Here is a 21,181-nt window from a genome sequence, read left to right as displayed (position 1 = left end):
GCTTCTCCCTCTGCCTGTGTCTCTGCCTCTCTCTCTCTCTCTCTCTCTCTTTCTCTGTCTTTCATGAATGGATGAATAAAATCTTAAAAAAAAAAAAGTTCTGGACATTTTAAGAATGCATAGTCTTAAGACTCTCAGTACACATTTCCAACTTGCTTTAGAGAAATGATGATACCAATTCACAACCTCAGCAGTAGAGAGTCCAATTTACCACAACCTCACCATAATTTTTCTCTTTGAAAAGTAAAGAAACAAAAAATAAAGTCTTTTTAATTTTTGTAAGATTATTAGTAAAGTCAAACATTTTCACGTTCTTATTGGTCATTTTCACTTCATTTATTAGTGGTTTGTTAACTGTACACATTTTACTGAGGGACTCATATTTTTTATTTGTAAGAGGACATTTCATTTAACTGAAACGGAATTAATCTTATATTTCATGACATAGAAATTTAACATTGGTATTTTTCCAAAGACTAATCAATTGTTCTAATTGTTGAATAATTAATTTTCCCTAGGGATCTGAAATATTATCAATATCATATCATGAATCTACATTCTAGGGAGGTTTTACAATTTTTAAAAATTTGTTCCACTCAATGCCTTTTTTTTCTTGCAAGAAGTATCTTTGCATTTTTCAGTTTTGTATGTTTTTATACAAAGTAAGATATGTTTGTCATTTTCCCATTTTTTATTAAATAATCTTTCTTACTCATTCTGTTAAGGAGACTTTAAAATAATCTTATCCATTCTTTTAAACAAATCCTAACTTTTTTGTAACTACAGTAAAATTACAAATTAATTTGCTGAAAACTGACATCATTACAGTTGTCCTTTCCTATGAATCAGGTGACTCCATTTATACAAGATCTCTCTTACGTTGCTCATTTGTTTTGTGGTTTCCTTATATTCCGATTTCTTATTAAGATTTCTTTTAATTACTAATGTGACTGTCATCATCTTCTATTATTTTTCTTAGTTAATGTTAAAATATGGGAAAGGTAGTGTTTTTTAAATTTTTGCTTATATCTTAACAACTAATAGTTATACATTAGGTTTATTAGGCTTATATCTTAACAACTAATAGTTATACATTAGGTTTTTTTTAAATTTTTGCTTATATCTTAACAACTAATAGTTATACATTAGGTTTATTAGGCAAAGCCTGAATCATCAGAAAATGTAATATTGCTAATCTGTTTCACTAGTTCTGCCTCTATTGTTTTGTCTTGTGCTATTCCATTAGTTAAAACCTTCAAAACAAAATTTTAATAATAGTGGACATGCTTGTCATGTTCTTGTTTCGAAGGAAATGCACTGGAGGTGCCTAGGTGGCTCAGTCAGTTAAGCATCCTGTCTGCTTTTGACTCCGGGTCATGATGTCAGGGTCCTGGGATCCAGCCCCATGTCAGGGTTCCCTGTTCAGGGGGGAGCTTGCTTCTCCCTCTCCTTCTGCCCCTGCCCCACCCTGGCTCATTGTCTCTCAAATAAATAAATAAAATCTTTAAAAAAAATAAGTATTAGGGGATCCCTGAGTGGCTCAGCAGTTTAGCGCCTGCCTTTGGCCCAGGGCACAATCCTGAAGTCCCGGGATCAAGTCCCATGTCGGGCTCCCGGCATGGAGCCTGCTTCTCCCTCTGCCTGTGTCTCTGCCTCTCTCTCTCTCTCTCTCTCTCTCCCTCTCTCTCTCTCTCTATGTCTATCATAAATAAGTAAATAAATAAATCTTAAAAAAAAAAAGTACTCTGGGAAATGAACTAGGGGTGGTGGAAGGGGAGGGGGGCGGGGAGTGGGAGTGACTGGTTGGCAGGCACTGAGGGGGGCACTTGACGGGATGAGCACTGGGTGTTACTCTGTATGTTGGCAAATTGAACACCAATGAAAAACAAATTTATTATAAAAAAATATTAAAGGAAATGCATCCAGCATTTGATCCTTGGGTATGCTAGTAAAGATCTGTTTGCTATAGGTTCACAGAATAGCCTATTGTTCTACATTTGTCTCATTTGCTTAAGAATCTCAGGATTCAAAATTTATGTAATCAATAAACAAAAGGAATGAATTATTCGTCCACATTGTTGCTGTGGGAATTTACCTTTCACATTTTAAGCTTACTGGTTTATTAACATACACAGCCTCTAGTTCAGTGGTTCTTAATCCTAGCAGTACATTGGATTCATTGGGGAGCTTTTAAAGTTGCTGATCTCTGGGACCTCTGCCGGACCAATTAAATGAAAATCTCCAGGAGGAGGCGTTTAAGCTGTGGTTTTGTTTGTTTGTTTGTTTGTTTGTTTGTTTGTTTTTCAAAGCTCTCCAGGTAATTCTAATATGTAGGTAGAGTTGCAATCAACTAACATTTATTTTCAGACTTAAGTGAACATAAAAGACAGCCAGGGAGTTGTGAAAAATGCAGATTCCCAAGATCCAACAGCCTCACCTTCCCAGAGATTTGGATTTGGCATGTCTTGGGTGAGGGTGCATTATCTGTATTTTTTTTTAAAGATTTTATTTATTTATATGAGAGAGAGAGAGAACACAAGTGGAGAGAAGGGAGAGAGGGAGAGGTATTAGCAGACTCCACACTTAGCAGGGAGCCCCATGTGGGGCTGGATCCAGGGTCCTGGGATCATGACCTAAGCCAAAGGCAGATGTTTAGCCAGGCAGATGCTTAGTCAGCTGAGCCACCCAGGTGCCCCATTATCTGTATTTTTTTTTATCTGTTTTTAACAAGACTTTGAGAAACACTGCTTTGATTATCATTTTTCTAGGGTAGATACTGGACTGCAAAATGATATGCTTCTACCTCCGGTGCCCCATTATCCGTATTTTTTTTTATCTGTTTTTAACAAGACTTTGAGAAACACTGCTTTGATTATCATTTTTCTAGGGTAGATACTGGACTGCAAAATGATATGCTTCTACCTCCCATCTAAAGAAAAACATATTCCTGAAAAATCTGAAATGGTGGATTCTAACCCTAACTATATATTAAATTTACCTGCAGAGCTTGGGGGAAAAATGCTGCCTCCTGAACCCCCACTTCCATTCTCATTTAACATCAGAAAACTCTAGCCTGAAGTCCTTCTCTCTGATATGATCCCTTCCTCTAACTATGCTGGTTACAGAGCCCCTCCCTTGGTCTGATCCGAGGACTAAACCATATAATAAAATTGGGATTTGTATGCTCTGGGCAGATGGAGAAGAAGAGGCACTAATCAGGAGAAATAACACATTCTTAGTCCTTTAGAAAGCAGTTTGCTATGGATTTTCCATTTGGCACAGTCTTCCTTATCATGTGTCTCTCCTAACCTTACTTCTAGGCTACAGGTGTGCCATTGGTCCTTCCAATGGTAAAATCACCAGCTCCATTTGATTCAGATACATGCCTTCCCATAATTAATTCAAATCCATCTCGGATGTCATCATAGGACTTTTAGGCTATAAGGCTTTTTCAAAGTTTTCTCAGAAGACATGGATATGTTAGTGGTGCACCTCAGGCCGAATCAATGATTTTTGCCCAACACTGTCTTAAGGAGAAATCACAACTCATCTTTGTAACAAACATTTATTGAGGGCTACATTGTGCCAGATACTGTGTTGTTTCATCATAAGAGTTATATCTCACCGACAAGTTCTGTATTTTTCCTGATAGGTAAATTAGAAAGCCAGGACACAGGCCAAGGTCTATTTCAGTACAACTGTCACATGCCTCTATAGCTTAAGGCACAGTATATGAATGGGCCAGGGTCCCTCATCCTGTGGTTCAAATGCACAAGGAAAATCTTACCTGCCTGCTGCGCTAAATGGAGCGAGGAGGAAACCTATCTGAGCAATTCAGACAAAGTGGAATTTGTTTTGCTGCAAATGATTCAAATCATTAAATTCAACAAATACCCATTAAGCCTCTATTATGTGTAAGGCTCCGCAACCCTTTGCAACTGCCAACTATAAATTAGATTTGGTTTATGTGAAATCCTCCCCTCATATTGCTAGGCTGTAACGCTGTATTTTCATTTTTCCCCACTTATTCCATCTTTTTAAAAAAGAGATATACATTTCTAACCTGTGTCAAGATTAGACACCCCTGATGAACCAGCTGCTATTTCAGGAAGAAAGAATAAGGGTAATGTGCTGATATTATGAAGCAGCTGAAAGTTCCACAGTGATGATTCTTCATTGCCTCCCTCATCCCTTTCTAAACTCCCCTAAGCTGCCTAGGTCTGGTCCCTCCCAAGTCCTTTTTACCTGGGAATGCTGATTTCTCATTAGCCTGCAGCAGTAGTAGCCGCAGCCCCATATGTTCAACCTCAGTGCTCTCCGTCCCCAGCTGGAGTTAAGATTCACAAATTCAGGGAAGGGCCTGTGAGACCAGTAAAAGGTCTCCTGGGTCACTGTGTTCTTCCTCCCGAGCAAACCACATAAGCCGCTCTATGAAAAGTGCCCTACCACTGGTACTGGTCAGCACTTTCCTACCAATGTGGTAATAAGGAGATTAGGGTTTAATCAGATCAGATCCAAATTCCTCTCTTGATCTTCCTTTTGAATATGCTCCACTGAGACCTTGGTTTTGCCACTTCATATGCAGAAGACAATAAGGAGCTTAAGACAGATGCATATCTAAACCTTCTCTGAATTTGTGAAATCAAAACTGCAACAAATGCTTCCCAACCCTCAGGAGGCATCAGTGGAGGCAGACCAGGGAAGATGATTTGTTCCACATCCTCTCACATGCCCTGGGGAGGCTGTAAATAATGAGATCTTGTACTTTGGCCCCCTCCCATATCCCTGAGGTGAAGGAGCCAGACCCAGAAAAGGTGCCACAAGCAGTGTATTGGCACCTGAATCCTAGTTTGCTTTATCCAGGCACCCAGAGCTTCAGACATGAAATTTCACTCAGAAATGTCAATTGTCAGAGAAGAAAAATAGCAACTTTTGACTCTGTTCATTCATTTATTCTACAGGTAGTTCTTGAATACCTACAATCTGTCCCATGCTATGGTAAGACTGCCTACCTAGAGACAGAAAAACCAAGGTACCCACAACAAGCCCACCAAGAGATTCCCATCATAGTGAACAATAACTGAAGACAAAGCTATCTGTGTCAGGAGGCATATGAATTGAACCTAAAAAGGGGTTTAAGGAATTTGAGGCAAGTAAGACCTCAGTAAGCTTGTAGATCAGAAAAAAATCTTCTAAAGAAGAGGGTTTGATCCGGCAGAAAAGGACAGATGGAAGAGTGGAAAGCATAGAAAAGAATGGCCTTTGAATGGTTAATTTGTCCAGCAATATAGCACACAGATTGAACTATCTGCAACAAACATCTAAACAGTCTGATTTTAATAATTTAACCTCTTGATTTAACATGATTAGTCAGGAAACTAAATAATTTCAAACTACAGAATAAGTGAGTAAAGAACCTTCAGATATAAAATGATCACAGAAACCAATTTTAGCTTTAAAAGCATTTACCAAACCTGGTAAACATAAATGTCAGATATATCAATACAATGAAAAATTATTTAGCCATAAAAAGAAAGGAAGTACTGGGCAGGCCTGGTGGCACAGCGGTTTGGTGCCGCCTGCAGCCCAGGGCATGATTCTGGAGACCCGGGATTGAGTCCCACATCAGGCTCCCTGCATGGTGCCTGCTTCTCCCTCTGCCTGTGTCTCTGCCTGTCTCTCTCTAGCTGTGTCTCTATGAATAAATAAATAAAATCTTAAAAAAAAAAAAGGAAGGAAGTACTGATATATGCTATAACACTGATGAATCTTGAGAGCATTATGCTAAGTGAAAGAAGCTGGTCACAAAAGACAACATATTGTATAATCCATTTATATGAAATGTCCAGAATAGGCAAATCCATAGAGGCAGACAATAGATTAATTATTGTCAGGAGCTGGGGAGGGTGGGTAAAAAATGGAGAGTGAATACTAATGGGAATTTCTTTGGTTTTTTGTTTTTTAAAGGAAGTGAGAAAATATCTAAAATCAGGTATTGGCGATGGTTGCACAACTCTGTGAATATACTAAAAATCATTGAATTATATACTTTAAATGGGCAAATTATATGATATGCAAATTATATCTCAAAGCTCTTAACAACAACCAAAAACCTATAGAAGAAGGATAAAGAAAATGACTTATAAAGTCACCATTGAAGATAAAGATCAAAATATCACAGTAATCACTAAAAATAGAGTGTAGAATTACTAAGATAAAATAATATACTCACAAGTAAAAAAAAAAAAAGGAAATATTAAACACAAAAAATAAATAGAAAAATAAGATATTATAATTAGAAAACACAAAATATATTGTACATATATATAGAGAGAGAAATAAACATATTGTATATGTGTATCAGTAATCATGACAAGTATTGATGCATGAACTGCTCTAGTCAAAAGATAAAGACTGAAGATGATAAAAATAAATCCAGCCCTATGTTTTTTATGAGATACATCTAAGACAAAGGATACAAATAGAATGAGAGGGAAAAAAATGGAAAGATATACCAAGTAAATATTAACAAAGAAAGCTATCACAATTCGCAATATCAGATGAAATTGACTCTTGGGAAAACCATAACTACCATCACTAGAGAAAGGAAAAAAGAGAGTCACCGAATAATGTTAAAAGGTTCAATTTATCAGAAAGTTGTAATCTTTCTTAATGTGCATGTATTTAGTAACATATCCATAAAATTTTTAAAGTAAAAAATGTTATAGAGAAAACCAGGCAAACTATTATGTTAATGGAAGATTTTTTTTTTAAGATCACTATCTTGGTAACTGTTAGCCCATGCAGAAGAAAACAAAATCAAGAATACTGATTAAGATCATACTATTAACTGTATAACTTAATTGGTGTTTATAGACATTCCACCCAATAATTAAAGACAAGAAAGTCTTCAACCATCAACAATACATTGGCCATGAAGTCTTAATATATTTTAACAATTTGGTATCACACTTTCTCTGAGCACAAAGCAATTAGGTATGAAATAGTAACTAAAAGATCACTAGGAAAAACTTCACATGTGTGGAAATTTAAAAACACATTCCTAAATCACTCATACATCAAAAAAATCATATTATAAATTAGAAAATATCTAGAGCTAAACAATAATGCTATATAACAATCCTCTATAGAGTAAAATGCAATTAATACAGCACTGACAGAAAAAGGTATAATCTCAAATGATTACAAAAAGAAAAAAGGTTGAAAATTCTTGGGCTGAGCATTTGTTTTAGAAAGTTAAAAAAAGGAGAGAGAGGGAACAGCAAATCAAACCCAAAGAAAGTAGAAGGGGGAAATAATAAAGCTAAGAGAAATTAATAAAATATAAAACCAACATACAATAGACAGGATAAAACAAAAGCCAAAAGTTGGTTCCTAGCAAAGAGTAATAAAATTAACAAACAAGATTGATCAAGATAAAAGGTACAGAACATATGAACAAACAATATTAGAAAAGAAAAGGGGGAATTAATTACAGATGCCACAAACATTAATAAGATGAGATTATGAAGAGTTTTCTGCTAATGAATATGAAATCTTAGATGAAAATTAACTTACCAAAATTAGCAAACATTTTAAAGCGAACGTAAGAAAGCATCCCAAGCAGAGCAATATGTGAGAGAAGAGCTGAAGATAGAAATGGCAATGGCTTTGTGGGGTACCCTCGCTGATGGGTCCTACAAACATTTACTGCAAAGCAGTCTGTTATACTCTAGGCTAGCAACTGTGAGGAAAACCCAGTGTCCCTGGAGAATATAGGGAATATTACCCCTAAAGAGTTTCCACTATAGTGGGAGGTTTAAGGCATGTGCATAATGTAAGGGAATTAAAGTTCTCTGGTGGTTCCCTGAAGAAATTAGTAAAGATGGGGCTTAGTTTTGTGTTGGAATGCATCAGGATGAGTCTGAAGAACTGGAGAACACAGGAGGGCCCTGCTGTGAGACTGAGGAACGTGGACTTTAATCTGGACTTAAGCTGGATCAACAGGAAACATTGATGTTTTTGAATAGAGGAAAATGATTACCAGGGCTTAAGATTTATGAAGCTAATGCCGAAATACAGGTATGATGACTGGGATTTGGGGATGTTGAAAGATGAGGCATGGTAGCAATATAGGAGGATATTGCAGTAGTCAAGATAAGCTGTAATACAGTCCTAAATTAGGGGGTAGAGGAAGAATATTCTAGAGAAGCATAAGTAGGCTTACTGATTAGATATTAGATACCCAGGGTAGAGGGAAGACTTCAGGGTACCTACGATATTCAGCTTGAGCAAATAGGAATTAAATAAATTAGTAACTTTTCATTCGGTAATTTCTTTTTTTTTAATTTCTTTGTTTTGAAGGAATGGTTATGAATTAATAAAATCTCTAATGAACTCTAATTTTTCAGTTCAGTTAGCATCTATCTGACCTATGGGAGAACACAAAGGCAAGTTCAAAGACATGGCAAGAATATCAGCTGTATCTTGGCTAAGAAATCTTCCAAAGGACTGTCAAGCAACCAAAAAAAAAAAAAAAAAAAAACAGGACGAAGGGCATACTGTAGCTCAAAACTGTGATAATGGATAGGACTCCTCAGTGCCTCCTTTTGATCCTCACCACTCTACAGCACAGAATATAGGAACCATAGAATCAGAGACGCAGAACTAGGGAGCCACTGTCTTTTACAGTATTTTAAGTTGAGAATGTTGTATGTGCAGGAGCTTCAGCAAGCAAGGGTCCACCCTATTACCATATAAAGAAATTTGTGCTATGTATTTATTGCCTCATTGGGCTTATTCCAGATGTCAGTGAAGCACACCCTGCTCTGGACTACAACAACAGAGCAAGAGGAAATAGCTTGATCAGAAAGCCTACCCAGGAAGAACCCTAACTGAGGGTGTGAGTGCAGCCTTCTTGTTTTTCATACAGGGAAACTGAGATCCCAAAATAGAGTGTCTCACTGAAAGCCTGTAGCTTTAGAGGCGTGACTGAGAGGCAGGCCATCCCTACACCCACATGCTGCCCATAGTAGGTAAAGATTGTTCTTGGAGATTCATGAAAGGATGTGGAACCTGGAGGACAATGCTCTTAAAGTAACCTTTTTTTTTTTTTAATTTTTATTTATTTATGATAGTCACACACACACACAGAGAGAGAGAGAGAGGCAGAGACACAGGCAGAGGGAGAAGCAGGCTCCATGCAGGGAGCCCGACGTGGGATTCAATCCCGGGTCTCCAGGATCGTGCCCTGGGCCAAAGGCAGGTGCTAAACTGCTGCGCCACCCAGGGATCCCCTTAAAGTAACCTTTTTAACTAGATTGGGGATGATGTTGATACCCTTCCTTGGATCCCAGAGTGGACTTCATTTTTATAGTTCTGAGGATCAAGTCATGATACAATGGCCTGGGCAACACAGCAATATATCCTTTGAGTGAAAAGCAAGGCAAAATAAGTGGGAAATATCAGAAAGGGAGACAGAACATGAAAGACTCCTAACTCTGGGAAGCGAACTAGGGGTGGTGGAAGGGGAGGTGGGCGGGGGGTGGGGGTGACTGGGTGACAGGCACTGAGGTGGGTACTTGACGGGATGAGCACTGGGTGTTATTCTATATGTTGGCAAATGGAACACCAATAAAAAATAAATTTATAAAAAAAGAAAAGAAAAGCAAGGCAAGAGTCACTAAAAGGCCCATCCAAGTTCTGAAAGAAACCATCAATACCCCCTTCTGTGATACGCAAATGATTCTCATTGAAGTAACCCACTGAAAACTGTGGGCACCACGAGGACAGATACTATGTCTTAGTGTCTCCTCAAGCCTGACACAGAATAGATAACCAATAGATGTTAAATTCACTTAATTCTTAGTTGATACTTTCTAGGAATGCAGCATTCCAGATAAGTATGACATCATAAAGTAAAACTGTACCTCCATTTTGTATCTATTTTGAATGGAAAACTTTCCACAATGCATGGCACTCTTACTTCCACCTCTAAAGTAATCCAGCTTTTCTTCAACAATTTATATTCATCAAATTGCATATTTTATTCAATTATGTATATTAGTATATTTTTATATATGATCCTGATACAATGTGGGAGGAAGATTAAAAGGTTTCAAACTATTTGTTTATGTAATAAGTAGCTCCAGACTGCTGCTCTGCTTGGTTTTTATATCTGATGGCTCTCATCTCTCTTCTACAATCTGGTTGTCATCTGTCACTTCTTGGTGCTCTTTTCTTTCCTCATCCAAGCATTCTAGGCACCCCAATCCCAGAGACTAGAAGAACATCTTACCTGCATTTTTAGAGAGGTAGTAGAGCTCTCCAAAAGATACCAGAGACAATTTGTATGGCTCAGAGGGTTACTCCCATCACAGACAGTTGTGCCTCTAGACAGAGTGGTCCTACCCTACAATAGGAGCCAACTGCACACAATGGTGAAGTTGAACTTAGCTCAGTAGAGAGATGCTCTCCCCCTTGAAGAACACAAATCATGGTTTGTTTTTTGTGGGGTTTTTTGTTGTTATTGTGCTTTGCTTTGTTTCTTCAAGTTACTAGACTGAATTAATTCCTCACACTTCAGACACAGAGACCAGACAAACTTTTTTTTTTTTTTCTGGTACAGCCAGTATTCTCCCTTTAGATACTGTCATAATAATACTGCTATATAGTGGCTTGATACTATGGCTGTAGATTGATATTCTAGATACCTAGATCAAACCAAACACAATCTTTAAAAACAAGCAGAAAGCTGTCTGTAGCCTGGATTAGGAAAGACCTAGGATTAGCTTCATTCTCCCACACAGGAAATCATATATAATATGTGAAAACATCAATTTTCCATGAGTATTCAGTAAGTTCCTACTATGTGCCAGGTGCAGCACCTTCTAGAAAGATGATACCATCTAAGAGGGCCTGAAATGATGTCTCAGAGTGCTTCCAGGTACTATAGGCTGAGGAAACTGGATGTAGTTTTTTTTAAAAAATCCATTTTGTATGAATTATGTCAACTCTTCCTCCCTTCCTGATCCACATTCCAGTGGCATATAGAACCTTTAACCTCCTCCCTGAGGTTAAAGAAGCAATTGAGCAGCAGGCTGTGAAGAGACCATAGTGGGAGATGCAGAGAAACAGACAAGGGAACAAGCATCCAGCAGCCACAGGGACCCAGTGCAGTATGCAGATACTCAGGAAGAGGCAGGCATTTGAAAAAAGAGGAGCAGGGGCCTGAGGAGCTCAGAGACTGGTGGCAAGAAGACAAATTGTCCTTTTGTTTCTTGTGAATCACCTTTATAGAGGATTACTGGCAGGCTGCATCAGAAGTTATGACCAGAATCCTGTCTTTCTAACTCAATAGTGTGACTTTGGACAATTTTTTTAAACTCTCAGAGTCTCTATTTCCTTATCTATAAAATGAGAGATAACACTAGTGTCTACCTCATAGGGTAGTTGCAGGGATCATATGAATATGTGTAATTAATGTATGTTAAATGCTTAGACTAATATTTAGTAAGTGCTGTATAGCTGTTTTTTTGTTATTATCAGCACTATTAGTGGTAGTTTGGTAGTAGCAAGAGACTCAGCCTTGTAAGTATTTCCTTGCTTTGGAGTCTGTGTTTTAACAAGTTCCCTCCAAGTCCTTTCATTTAGTTACTGACTGTATATCTGGCTTGAAAACTGGAATCTGCATTTTCGTACACTTTTCAGGTGATTCAGATGAAGGTTTGTATGCAGGAAGCCTGGTTCATCATTTATCATGGGCTAAACTTGAAACCACGCTCAGAACTGTGAGGCACTATGGTAACTGGGCCAAGGATGGACCCCTCTTGGGTAATGTGCCCAAGGACATTCAGTATGAAAGGGCAGCTGGAAACTGCCTCAATTTGCTCTCTTCCTCTATTTTCATGGTATTATTGTTTGTTGAATAAGTGAAATGTTTGTTGAATAAATGAACCTGTTCACAGATTCCTAAAGAGTGAGAAAAGAAGTTTACTTTTAATATAGTCCAAAAACACATAATCGAAAAAATAGCTCACACTATTGAACAACTTTAGCAAATCTCCTGCACTACCTGCCAAGGTCATAGTTTCGATCTCACCTTCAATTATTGATAGATAGCCTGATAATTTGAGAAGAGAGAAACAGACTTTTTTCAAGCTTTGGAAAAGGAAAGTCCTTTTAATAAGAGATTCCATCATGATTACATAGCTCTTATCAAAAAAAAAATCCCTTGAGAGCTGAATTCCAGAAGGCAACTATTAAAAATGCCATTGAAAAACCAGAAATTATCTGCTTGCACAGCTTAGAACAGACCCAAGAGGGATTATGTATTTGATGCAGAATAAGAACTAAAGATTGTTCTTGTGGCCAGACTGGACTAGAATTTTTGAACTACCTTTGCCCCCACAACTAAACCTCAATTTTAACCATAAAATGTTCAAGCAAGCAGACAAGAAGGCAGGAGCCAGTTTGACTAAGGTAGTCAAGGTACCATTGATTATGCAACCAGTCAAGATTTGCAGTAAGAGTTACTCAAATCCTATTACAGAAGTAAAGGAGGCTCAAGCCCAATTCAGGATCATGTCAATGGGCAAAGCTTGGGCAAAGGATAAGGAAGAGATAAAACAAAGTAGGAGACCACAGATACTGGACATGGAGTTAACTAACACCTTTAATGAAGATCCAATCGTGAAAGTTGTAAGACTCGGGAAGGTCTAAGTTCAAGGCCAGGACTCCAAAGCAGGACTCAAGAGTTTGAGCAGGAGAATCTAAATGGCCTGAAATCCACAATTGCTTAGTTATCATATGGAGACCAAAGATACCAACAGACTTCAACAAGTCAATAAGATTTCAATTCTTGCTCAGCTCTGGCTATATCACCCTCAAAGATGGCCCAAAATAATTATCTGAATTTGAAATAATTTTTTTTCATAAATTTCTTTGGCTTACTCTGCACTGAAATGTTTTAAGGAACTCTTCCAAATGTAAAACCAATTATGTACATAATGGAAAGTAAACAGAGATTTGCCTATGCTCCTCCATCTCTCTACCCTCTGCCTACCTCCTAACCGACTATTGGATTTCACATGCCTTTACCAGTACTTTCGACTACATGATGGGTGAACATATTTCTGGGCTTTCAAACTGACCTTGAAGAAGTTACCGTCTTACTAATACACAGAACAGACAGTAACAGAACAAATGACGGCTAAGCAAAGAAATGACCTTGATGCTTTCTCTTATCTACTTGGTCTGCCACTCAACCATTGAAAGAGGGAAAAGGGGCCCCAGCAGGAGCCATTAGTCACAGAGTCATGCTAGTCCTACCTGGTACCTTGGAACTCCTGGATGATCAAAACTTGATGAATGATTTGTCTAATGTCATTACCAAGCAATGAGATTAAGCTACAAATCAAGAATTATTACAATCTCTTGTTTCTCACTATTAAATACAGAAACTACCTTTTTAATATCTTGTTCAGAAGAATCACTTAAACTAAATATGAATATGGATTTTTTTAGGATTAATGAACTGAATATTTTAATATTGTCCTATCAGGGAAAAAAAAGTGCCTTTGGAGCACTAAAACAAAGGAGTCAGTTCTGGACTTTTTCCCCATTGGATCAGCTCAGAAAAAGAAAACTCTATATAAATATATACACACTAATATTTTCTTTCTACTGAAATATATATTTATCATATATGTATTTGTCAGCTTTCATTCCTGCTGTCAGATGTGGGAAATTAGCTTTTGCACTTACTAACTCCTCCGTGGGAAAGAGTTCCCTCATGAGTTTAACAAAAGAGAGCTTTATTGTTTATAAGATTGAAAAATAAAGGTTGCCATGGCTTTAAGATCTGGTGATTGGTAATCAGTTTATATAAATGACCATGAATCACTTTTGGCTGGCTAGGCTTTGTTTGGAACATGAGATGGCTGTTCTGTCTTACAAGTAAGGAATTATTAATGTACCCTCCCTAGAGGGTTTCAATTTCACCCATACAAACAGCTGTATATCTACCAAGTGTATGTTCGGTGTGCCTATCTATGAAATTTAAAATTATATGCTTTGTGTAAAACAGAATATATAATAGACTCTGAAATTGAATAAAACTTATTGGACTCATTTTTTATCCTTTGTGACATTTTTGTAGTAAGAAGAGTTCAGACAAAAGGCACTGCCACCAAGGAGCCAGGAATGCAAAGTCCTGTCCAATTTAAATAATCACTCCTTTCTGTCATGTTTTACAAAGAGATGTATTCAAACATGCTCTTTGAGCATTTCTATATTCCGTTCTTAGTTTTTACAAATAGGAGCAGGCAAAGATCCTCCCCTACTCCATTTGTATGTTTTTGTTACTTGAAAAAAATATAATCTTGCCAATTGTCTCATTATAAAAATGAGAGAGCTTTCTTCTATGATAAATAGGACAGAGACCTGGCACTTGAGACTGTAATTTAGTTCAGAACTTCACATTCCTCCTCTTCTCAACAAATAAGGTAAGTAAAGCCCAAGATAATAAGGAGCTCATGGAAAATCTGATCATGTCACTTGCCTTTTAAAACCCTTTGCTGATTACCCACATCCATATGGCCCAGACTCCCTAGCTTGGCTCACAAAGGCTTTCCACGATTTATATACACCTTGACAGCCTCTCCAATTTCATCTACCAACTGGTGTTTGCCAACTCCTTCTCCTGTTCTCTAGCCGTCTGAACCCCTTTTAAGTCTGGTAATGTAGCAATCTACACCCCCTCTCATTAGATCCTATGTTATTGGATCTAGGACTGGGGACCTAGATAGCCCAGTGGGTTAAGCATCAAGTCCCATATCAGGCTCTCTGCTCAGTGGGAAGTCTCCCTCTCACTTTCCCTCTGTGCTCTCCCTCCATGCTCTTCCCAACCCCCTCCTTCAAATAAATAAAATCTTTTTAAAAGAGAAGAAGAAAGAAAAGATCTAGGACTACATAAACCTATGAATAGTGGTGCTGGCTGAGGCCCTACAGACAGGAAGGACACATCACTGACACAGGTTATATGTACCTAGTCTAGTAAAAGTGAACTTCTAGCCTTCCAGGATGAAAAAGGCCCAATGCTGTCATATTGCCAATAAATGATCACCTGATATTTTCAAGCAATGGTACTCATTTGGGTACTCAGCACTAGTCCCTATTACTGGCAGACTGGAGACTTTATAGTGGCTATAGATAAATATATCTTGATAAGTCAGAACTCATGCTGTTAAACCCACATATAGCCTCCATCTCTGCCACAGTATCTATTCTATTCATGTGTTTATCATGCCAACATTGAGGTGTCTGATGAGAGACACTGGCTAACATCAAATGGCTGAGTACTTTTGTCCACTTGATTGTTTAGCATCTCTTCTTTGGTGTATATTCTCTGGCATTAACGTTCCCACACATTAATTAACATGAACACACGTTGTGTTCACACAGCATGACAACTCCTATTTCTCCATCCACATGTCATTAACCCAGACTTCTCTGTTCCTGATGTTTCAATCTGTTTCCATTTGCTACTCACCACGTGTCCATGCATATTAAACCTTGGGGTCATTTCTCTTTTCATACAAAATGGATGGCCAAGTGCATTATCCAAAACTATTACAATTAAAAGATTTTTCCCTCACTGCTATCTTTCAAGGCTACCCTGAGGCTGTAGTATAGTTGTCCATTTTTGGCTTATACTCACATAACAGATTAACCCATTTATACACCAATATAAGTCTTCGTGTTCCTCCTTCAACTGTTTATATGGGATCCTCATATAGCCATAGGCATGCACTGAGGGAGGGTAATTAATCCAACAGTGGTGGGTGTCATGTGGGTGTGGGCAACCTGTTCCGGTACTAGTTTGTGCCCCTGATCCTGTTCATGCTCAACAAGGATGCACCACTTCCATTTGCAATGGAAAGTGGGCCAACCCAACCTTTGACTTCATGGGTACAGGACTCAGCTAATAATAAATACTTTCAGCCATGTGGTCATTTGGTATATTCCATTGTCAGGTATTCTCTTTAGACTAAAGCCCAGCAACAAACCATGTGCTGTTGTTTTAAATCATATAAATCCCCACTGTAGACAGCATGCCCTTACTCCAGAATCCTGAGGGCCTGGAGTTTGTCGAAAACCTCATACGGCATCTTTTCCCAACAAAACCTCTAACACCATGGGGCCTACTGGATCATAAGACCCACTGGCAGGGTTGCAGAACCTCTCAACACTGGCAGTCTTTTCAATCACCTAGTATATGGGCCAGAGCAATATCTCTCTGTACAGAATACTCTGTCAATTGAACTGAAGAGTCCCACCAGGTATTATTGTGCTCCCTTCTCCAAGACAGAAAGCCTGGGATATAATAATTTATCTCTTCCTTTTGGAGGGATGCCATGCCATGCGTCAGAGCCCTGGGCTCCTAAATATTTTATGAATATGGCAGCGTGTCTTTCTCACCACCTGGAACATGTATCCTACCAAGGCTTCCAGTGTGCTAACTACATCTTCCTTATCCAGTCCAATCAACATAATGTCACTGATATCATAGATGAATATGATGGTCTGCAAGATGTCTAAAAATCTCAATCTGTGTTGTCCATTATGTAGCAATTTGCCATGTGAAATGTGGCTTAGTGCAACTGAGAAACTGAATTTTTCATTTTAATAAATTTAAACCTAAAGATTGAAATAGTATTTAAAAAGATTGAAACAGTGTAAAATGCCTTTTTTGTTAGACATAACTTCATTGTTTTGGTAGGATTACATGTTATGTTAAAAATTACATGGAGTAATGTAATTGTATTGTAAAGTGCTCTTCAGGGTCATGCATCATTTCTAGCATTACACAGAAACATATCACTGAGTGGAAGTCAACAAATTAAGTATAAATGACTTTTTCCAGGCATCAGTGTAATATTGTGTTTATTTTAATATTTTCTATAATCCATACACAGTATAATGATACCTATTTAAGATGTTATTAGTAACTGAAGTAGCTTATTAGTGTTTTAATTGTAATATAATTAAACTAATTTTCTTAAAGAAATATAAATTTTTAAAAGCAAAATGAAGGCATATTACTGATGCAGATGGAGTGAAAATGCAAAGCCAGTACTTCAAAGGCAAAAAAAAAAAGTGACCAGAAGAAAATATATCAGAAATTTCATGATGAATGGCAATTGCAATTTGTTACTGCAAAGAAAAACAAAAAAAAGTTGTTTGTTGTGTAAGAAAAGATTTAAGTCAGCAATATTGAGGCATTTTTAGCCAAAAATATATAGTGAACTTGATAAGAAGATTCCTCTCAACAGTGAAAAAGTTAGTAGTTAAATAGTTACCTGGAATCTAAATTAAATATCCAACAAAAATTTTCTAATACTCTTAACAGGATGTGGGTTTATAATGTTGGCCAGCTATAAAATGTCTCAGATTCCTATACAAGACAGAAAATGATTTTTAGACGTAGAAATGGTAAAAAATTATTTCAGTGATGGAAAGCTATAAAATAAGAAAAAAATAAAAAAGATATTTCATAAAATGTGGAAGATCCTCAATGAAGCAACCAAGTAATTATCACTACAATGATAGACTTTTCCAACAACACCAAAACCAGTTGATTCAAAATTTGAAAAATTGAGGGGCACCCAGGTGGCTCAGTCAGTTAAATATCCTACTCTTGTTTTCAGCTCAGATGGAAATCTTGTGGGTCTAAAGATCGAGCCCCGCATCAGGCTCCACAGTCAGCAGAGAGTCTGCTTGAAGATTCTTTCTGTCTGCCCCTTCTCAGATTATGCTCTCTCCTATTCTCAAATAAATAATCTCTTAAATTTTTTTTGGAAAAATTTTAAGTACTTTTCATTAGCTTTAGATGAGCCATGCAAAGTTAAAAGACAAAGCCCAATTAATACTTCAGTATATTATGTCTCATTTTGACTTCCAAATTTATAAACAAATATCAATTTGCAACTAAAAAACAAGATTCATGGAATAGCTATTTTTAAATGCTTTGTATCCATCAAAGAAAATTTTTATCTAGATATGAAAAATTTGTTTCTATAACTATGGGTGGTGCTCCAACTATGTTAGGTAAAAATCGGTTTTTTGGTATTTTAAAACAAGACATTGATATTTCTCTCATTGATTATCCCACTACATGATACATATTGGAAATATTTGGGTTTAGTTTTCTAGCAAACTCTAGGAAAAGCACCACTTATATAGTCATTAAGATTATGCAATACACATGTGCAAAAATCGTCACCAGTTTATCAAACTTTTGAAAAAATAGAAGACAATTAATTAAATGATCTTGTTCTCATTGACTGAGTCATGGAAGCATTGTAAAAAGATTTCTAGAATTACAAACTCCTATTTCAATCTACTATAAACTCTGAAACAAAAAGGTGTATTTGCTGACATTCAATAATCAAAGGCAAAAAACCCCCAGCAGTACACTCTATATTTTCTCACTGATAACACACTCCATATGAATAGACTAACTTTAAAGCTCTTGAGGAAAGAAAACGTTTATTTTTGACACACTTGTGTGCAAATTAATGTTGGGCTTTAAGTTTTTTGTATCTATAATAATGATTATTAAATTAATAATAATTTAATTGATAAATCAAGTTTTACATTTTCCAACATGAATATTGAAATTTCAATTGTAACTGGCAGTGTTATATAAATTTATTGAAAAAACTATAAGAAAAATTTGAAGAACACTTTTTGATATTAACAAATTTAGAGTTGCTTTCAATTTATGTACTACTGTTTTTACTTCAATTTTGGTAATATGGGGTTGACAAAGAGTTAATAAATTTAGTTAATTTTAATAGTTGTAGTTTTCAAACTGATAGATATTTCCTCCAAAGTCAAATCAATTCTTTAAAAAAGATAAAACAGTTTTGTTAATGTTGATGCAACTATTGAAGGAAAAGTATACTTTTGGGCAGTTAATTCAGTTATTGGTCAAATTTTAAGTATGTCAGGAACAATTTGGGCATGTAAATCTACTTTTTTAACTAAATTTTATGAGATCAAGTACATCCAGTGAAAATTTGACATGTGAACTGAGATACCCTATAAATATAAAACATATCAGAAGTATAGAAGACTTTATACCAAGAAACTCACTAATTATTATAACGAGTAGGTATTGAAACAACATTTTGGAAATATTGAGTTAAATGAAACATATTAAATTAATTTACCAGTTTCCTTTTACTTTTTTAATGTGATTAATAAAAAATTTGAATTACATATATGACTCACATTTCATTTATACTGGGCCCAGCACTGATCTGGAGCTCTTCAGTCTATATACCATGAAAAAGAGCAGGAAAGTTAGTACAGCCCTGGAGCAAAATTATAAATTCATGCAGTTATCCATGCCATATGATGTAAATGTGAGCTGTTTCTTAACCTTCTTTGTGGTAGTGATGAAAGGAGCTAGTCACCAAATCAATGCATAGCTTATACCTGAGGCTATATTAATTTGCTCTAGCAAAGATAATACATTTGCTAAGGCAGCTGCGATTAGGGCTACTACTTTGTTGAATTTGCAGTAATCTATCATCATTCTCCAAGTTTCATCAAGTTTTTGAAGACAAAACTCATGAATTAGATGGAAATATGACAAAGATCACCATCTGCATCCTTCAGATCCTATAAGTATGACATTAATCTCAACCATCCTTTCAGAATATAATATTGGTTTTGATTCACCATCTTGGCTGCAGGGGTGGAGAAGGGTGAGGAACAGTTTGAAGATTTTCTCTACAGTAGCTTTGATCCCACAGACTAATGATCTAATATGGTGGCTGCACCAACTGCCAAGTATGTCAAACCCACTTACACATTTGAGGCGAGGAACTGCCCACCAGACTTTGTGCAGGACCCCATATGCCCCTACTCTAATAGGAAGACCATATGGTTTGGGTCTCTAGTTATGTCTTCTCAAATCCTATGCCAACTAGTACTTGGAGTATCTTAGTATTCCCATATCTCCAGAGCACAATTACCCATGTAAATGACCTTAGTACTGCCTGGAGGACTGGGCAACTTACTGGGCATGTATGTCATAGTGTTACATGATATTTCTTTCTTCCTAGGGACTTAGGCACCTCCTCAAGAAGTATATTTGGTTCTATGTGGACTCTAACATCAGACCTGCTATGACTGTGCACTTAATAGTCTTTAAAACTCAGCTATTATCACTATTAAGTCTTTACATGGTACTTGGTTTCAAAATGAAAACTTCTTTGTACATAACCCAAAAAACCCTTTGGCTTTCATGCCTGGATTTCTATTGCTTTTATTTACCTTCAGCTGTTCATTATCTCTCTACAAAGCATCAGTGGCATTTATCAATAGCCATGCAATCCTACCACCCTTTATAGAGACTATTGACTCATCTCACACATTTGTTTCAAAAGCCTGTTACATAATGCATGCTAGTACATTCCTTTACACCAGTCTCCCATATCACGTACCACTAGCAAAAGTTATAATAAGTGCAATGATACCTTTGGCCAAGAGCTGTCTGTGCACAGTGGCTGTGTCTTTATTGAATCTTGGTGTTCAGTGATCAAAAATCCCATCTATCACCTGTTTTCCTGGGCCATTCCCAATACCAACTTTTACAGGCTGGGTCCCTTCAAGGAAGAGATGGGAGTTTTGAGTGGAAACTGCTGCTCCCTAGAGGATGTGGAATCAGGGTTTGGCCTTAGTTTTGAGTGGAAACTGCTGCTCCCTAGAGGATGTGGAATCGGGGTTTGGCCTTAGAATGTAGGACTGAGGTAGCATGGAGGGATAGGGAGGATATTCCATGTATCTTTTTAATAGAGATACATGGAATCACTATTCCATCACTATTTTGAGAAGACTGGCTTTGTAAGCAGAATAGATTTGAGAGTAGGATATTAAGGACTAGTCACATGGTGGTGGAATAAAAAAAAGGAGTGAAAAGGGTAAATACAAAAAGAGATTGCAAAGGAAGAATTGGTGGTACCCTAATAATAGTCTGAGATAAACAAAGATTTGGGGCCTGAATGTCCAGGATGGGAATGGTGCCCCTGAGAGAGAGTAGGAGATTGAAAAGAAAGATAATCAATTGAGATTGAATCAGAATTAGTTTGCTGAGATGACAGTAATTGTA

At 37.0% G+C, this 21,181-nt stretch overlaps 1 long non-coding RNA gene across 10 annotated transcripts in view; it reads right to left on the bottom strand.

The window, feature by feature from the left end:
- The window catches only part of LOC111090521, a 156,270-nt gene that overhangs the window by 52,907 nt on the left and 82,182 nt on the right, over nt 1-21,181 (bottom strand). For all 10 annotated transcript variants that reach the window (XR_005372165.1, XR_005372164.1, XR_005372169.1 and 7 more), the window contains one exon: nt 19,297-19,340. This is a non-coding gene — a long non-coding RNA (uncharacterized LOC111090521). The remainder of the gene's footprint in view (nt 1-19,296; nt 19,341-21,181) is intronic.

The sequence above is a fragment of the Canis lupus genome, chromosome 17, assembly GCF_011100685.1.
Source record: "Canis lupus familiaris isolate Mischka breed German Shepherd chromosome 17, alternate assembly UU_Cfam_GSD_1.0, whole genome shotgun sequence".
NCBI classification, from domain to species: domain Eukaryota; kingdom Metazoa; phylum Chordata; class Mammalia; order Carnivora; family Canidae; genus Canis; species Canis lupus.
This window is presented reverse-complemented; position numbering and strand designations above follow the sequence as displayed.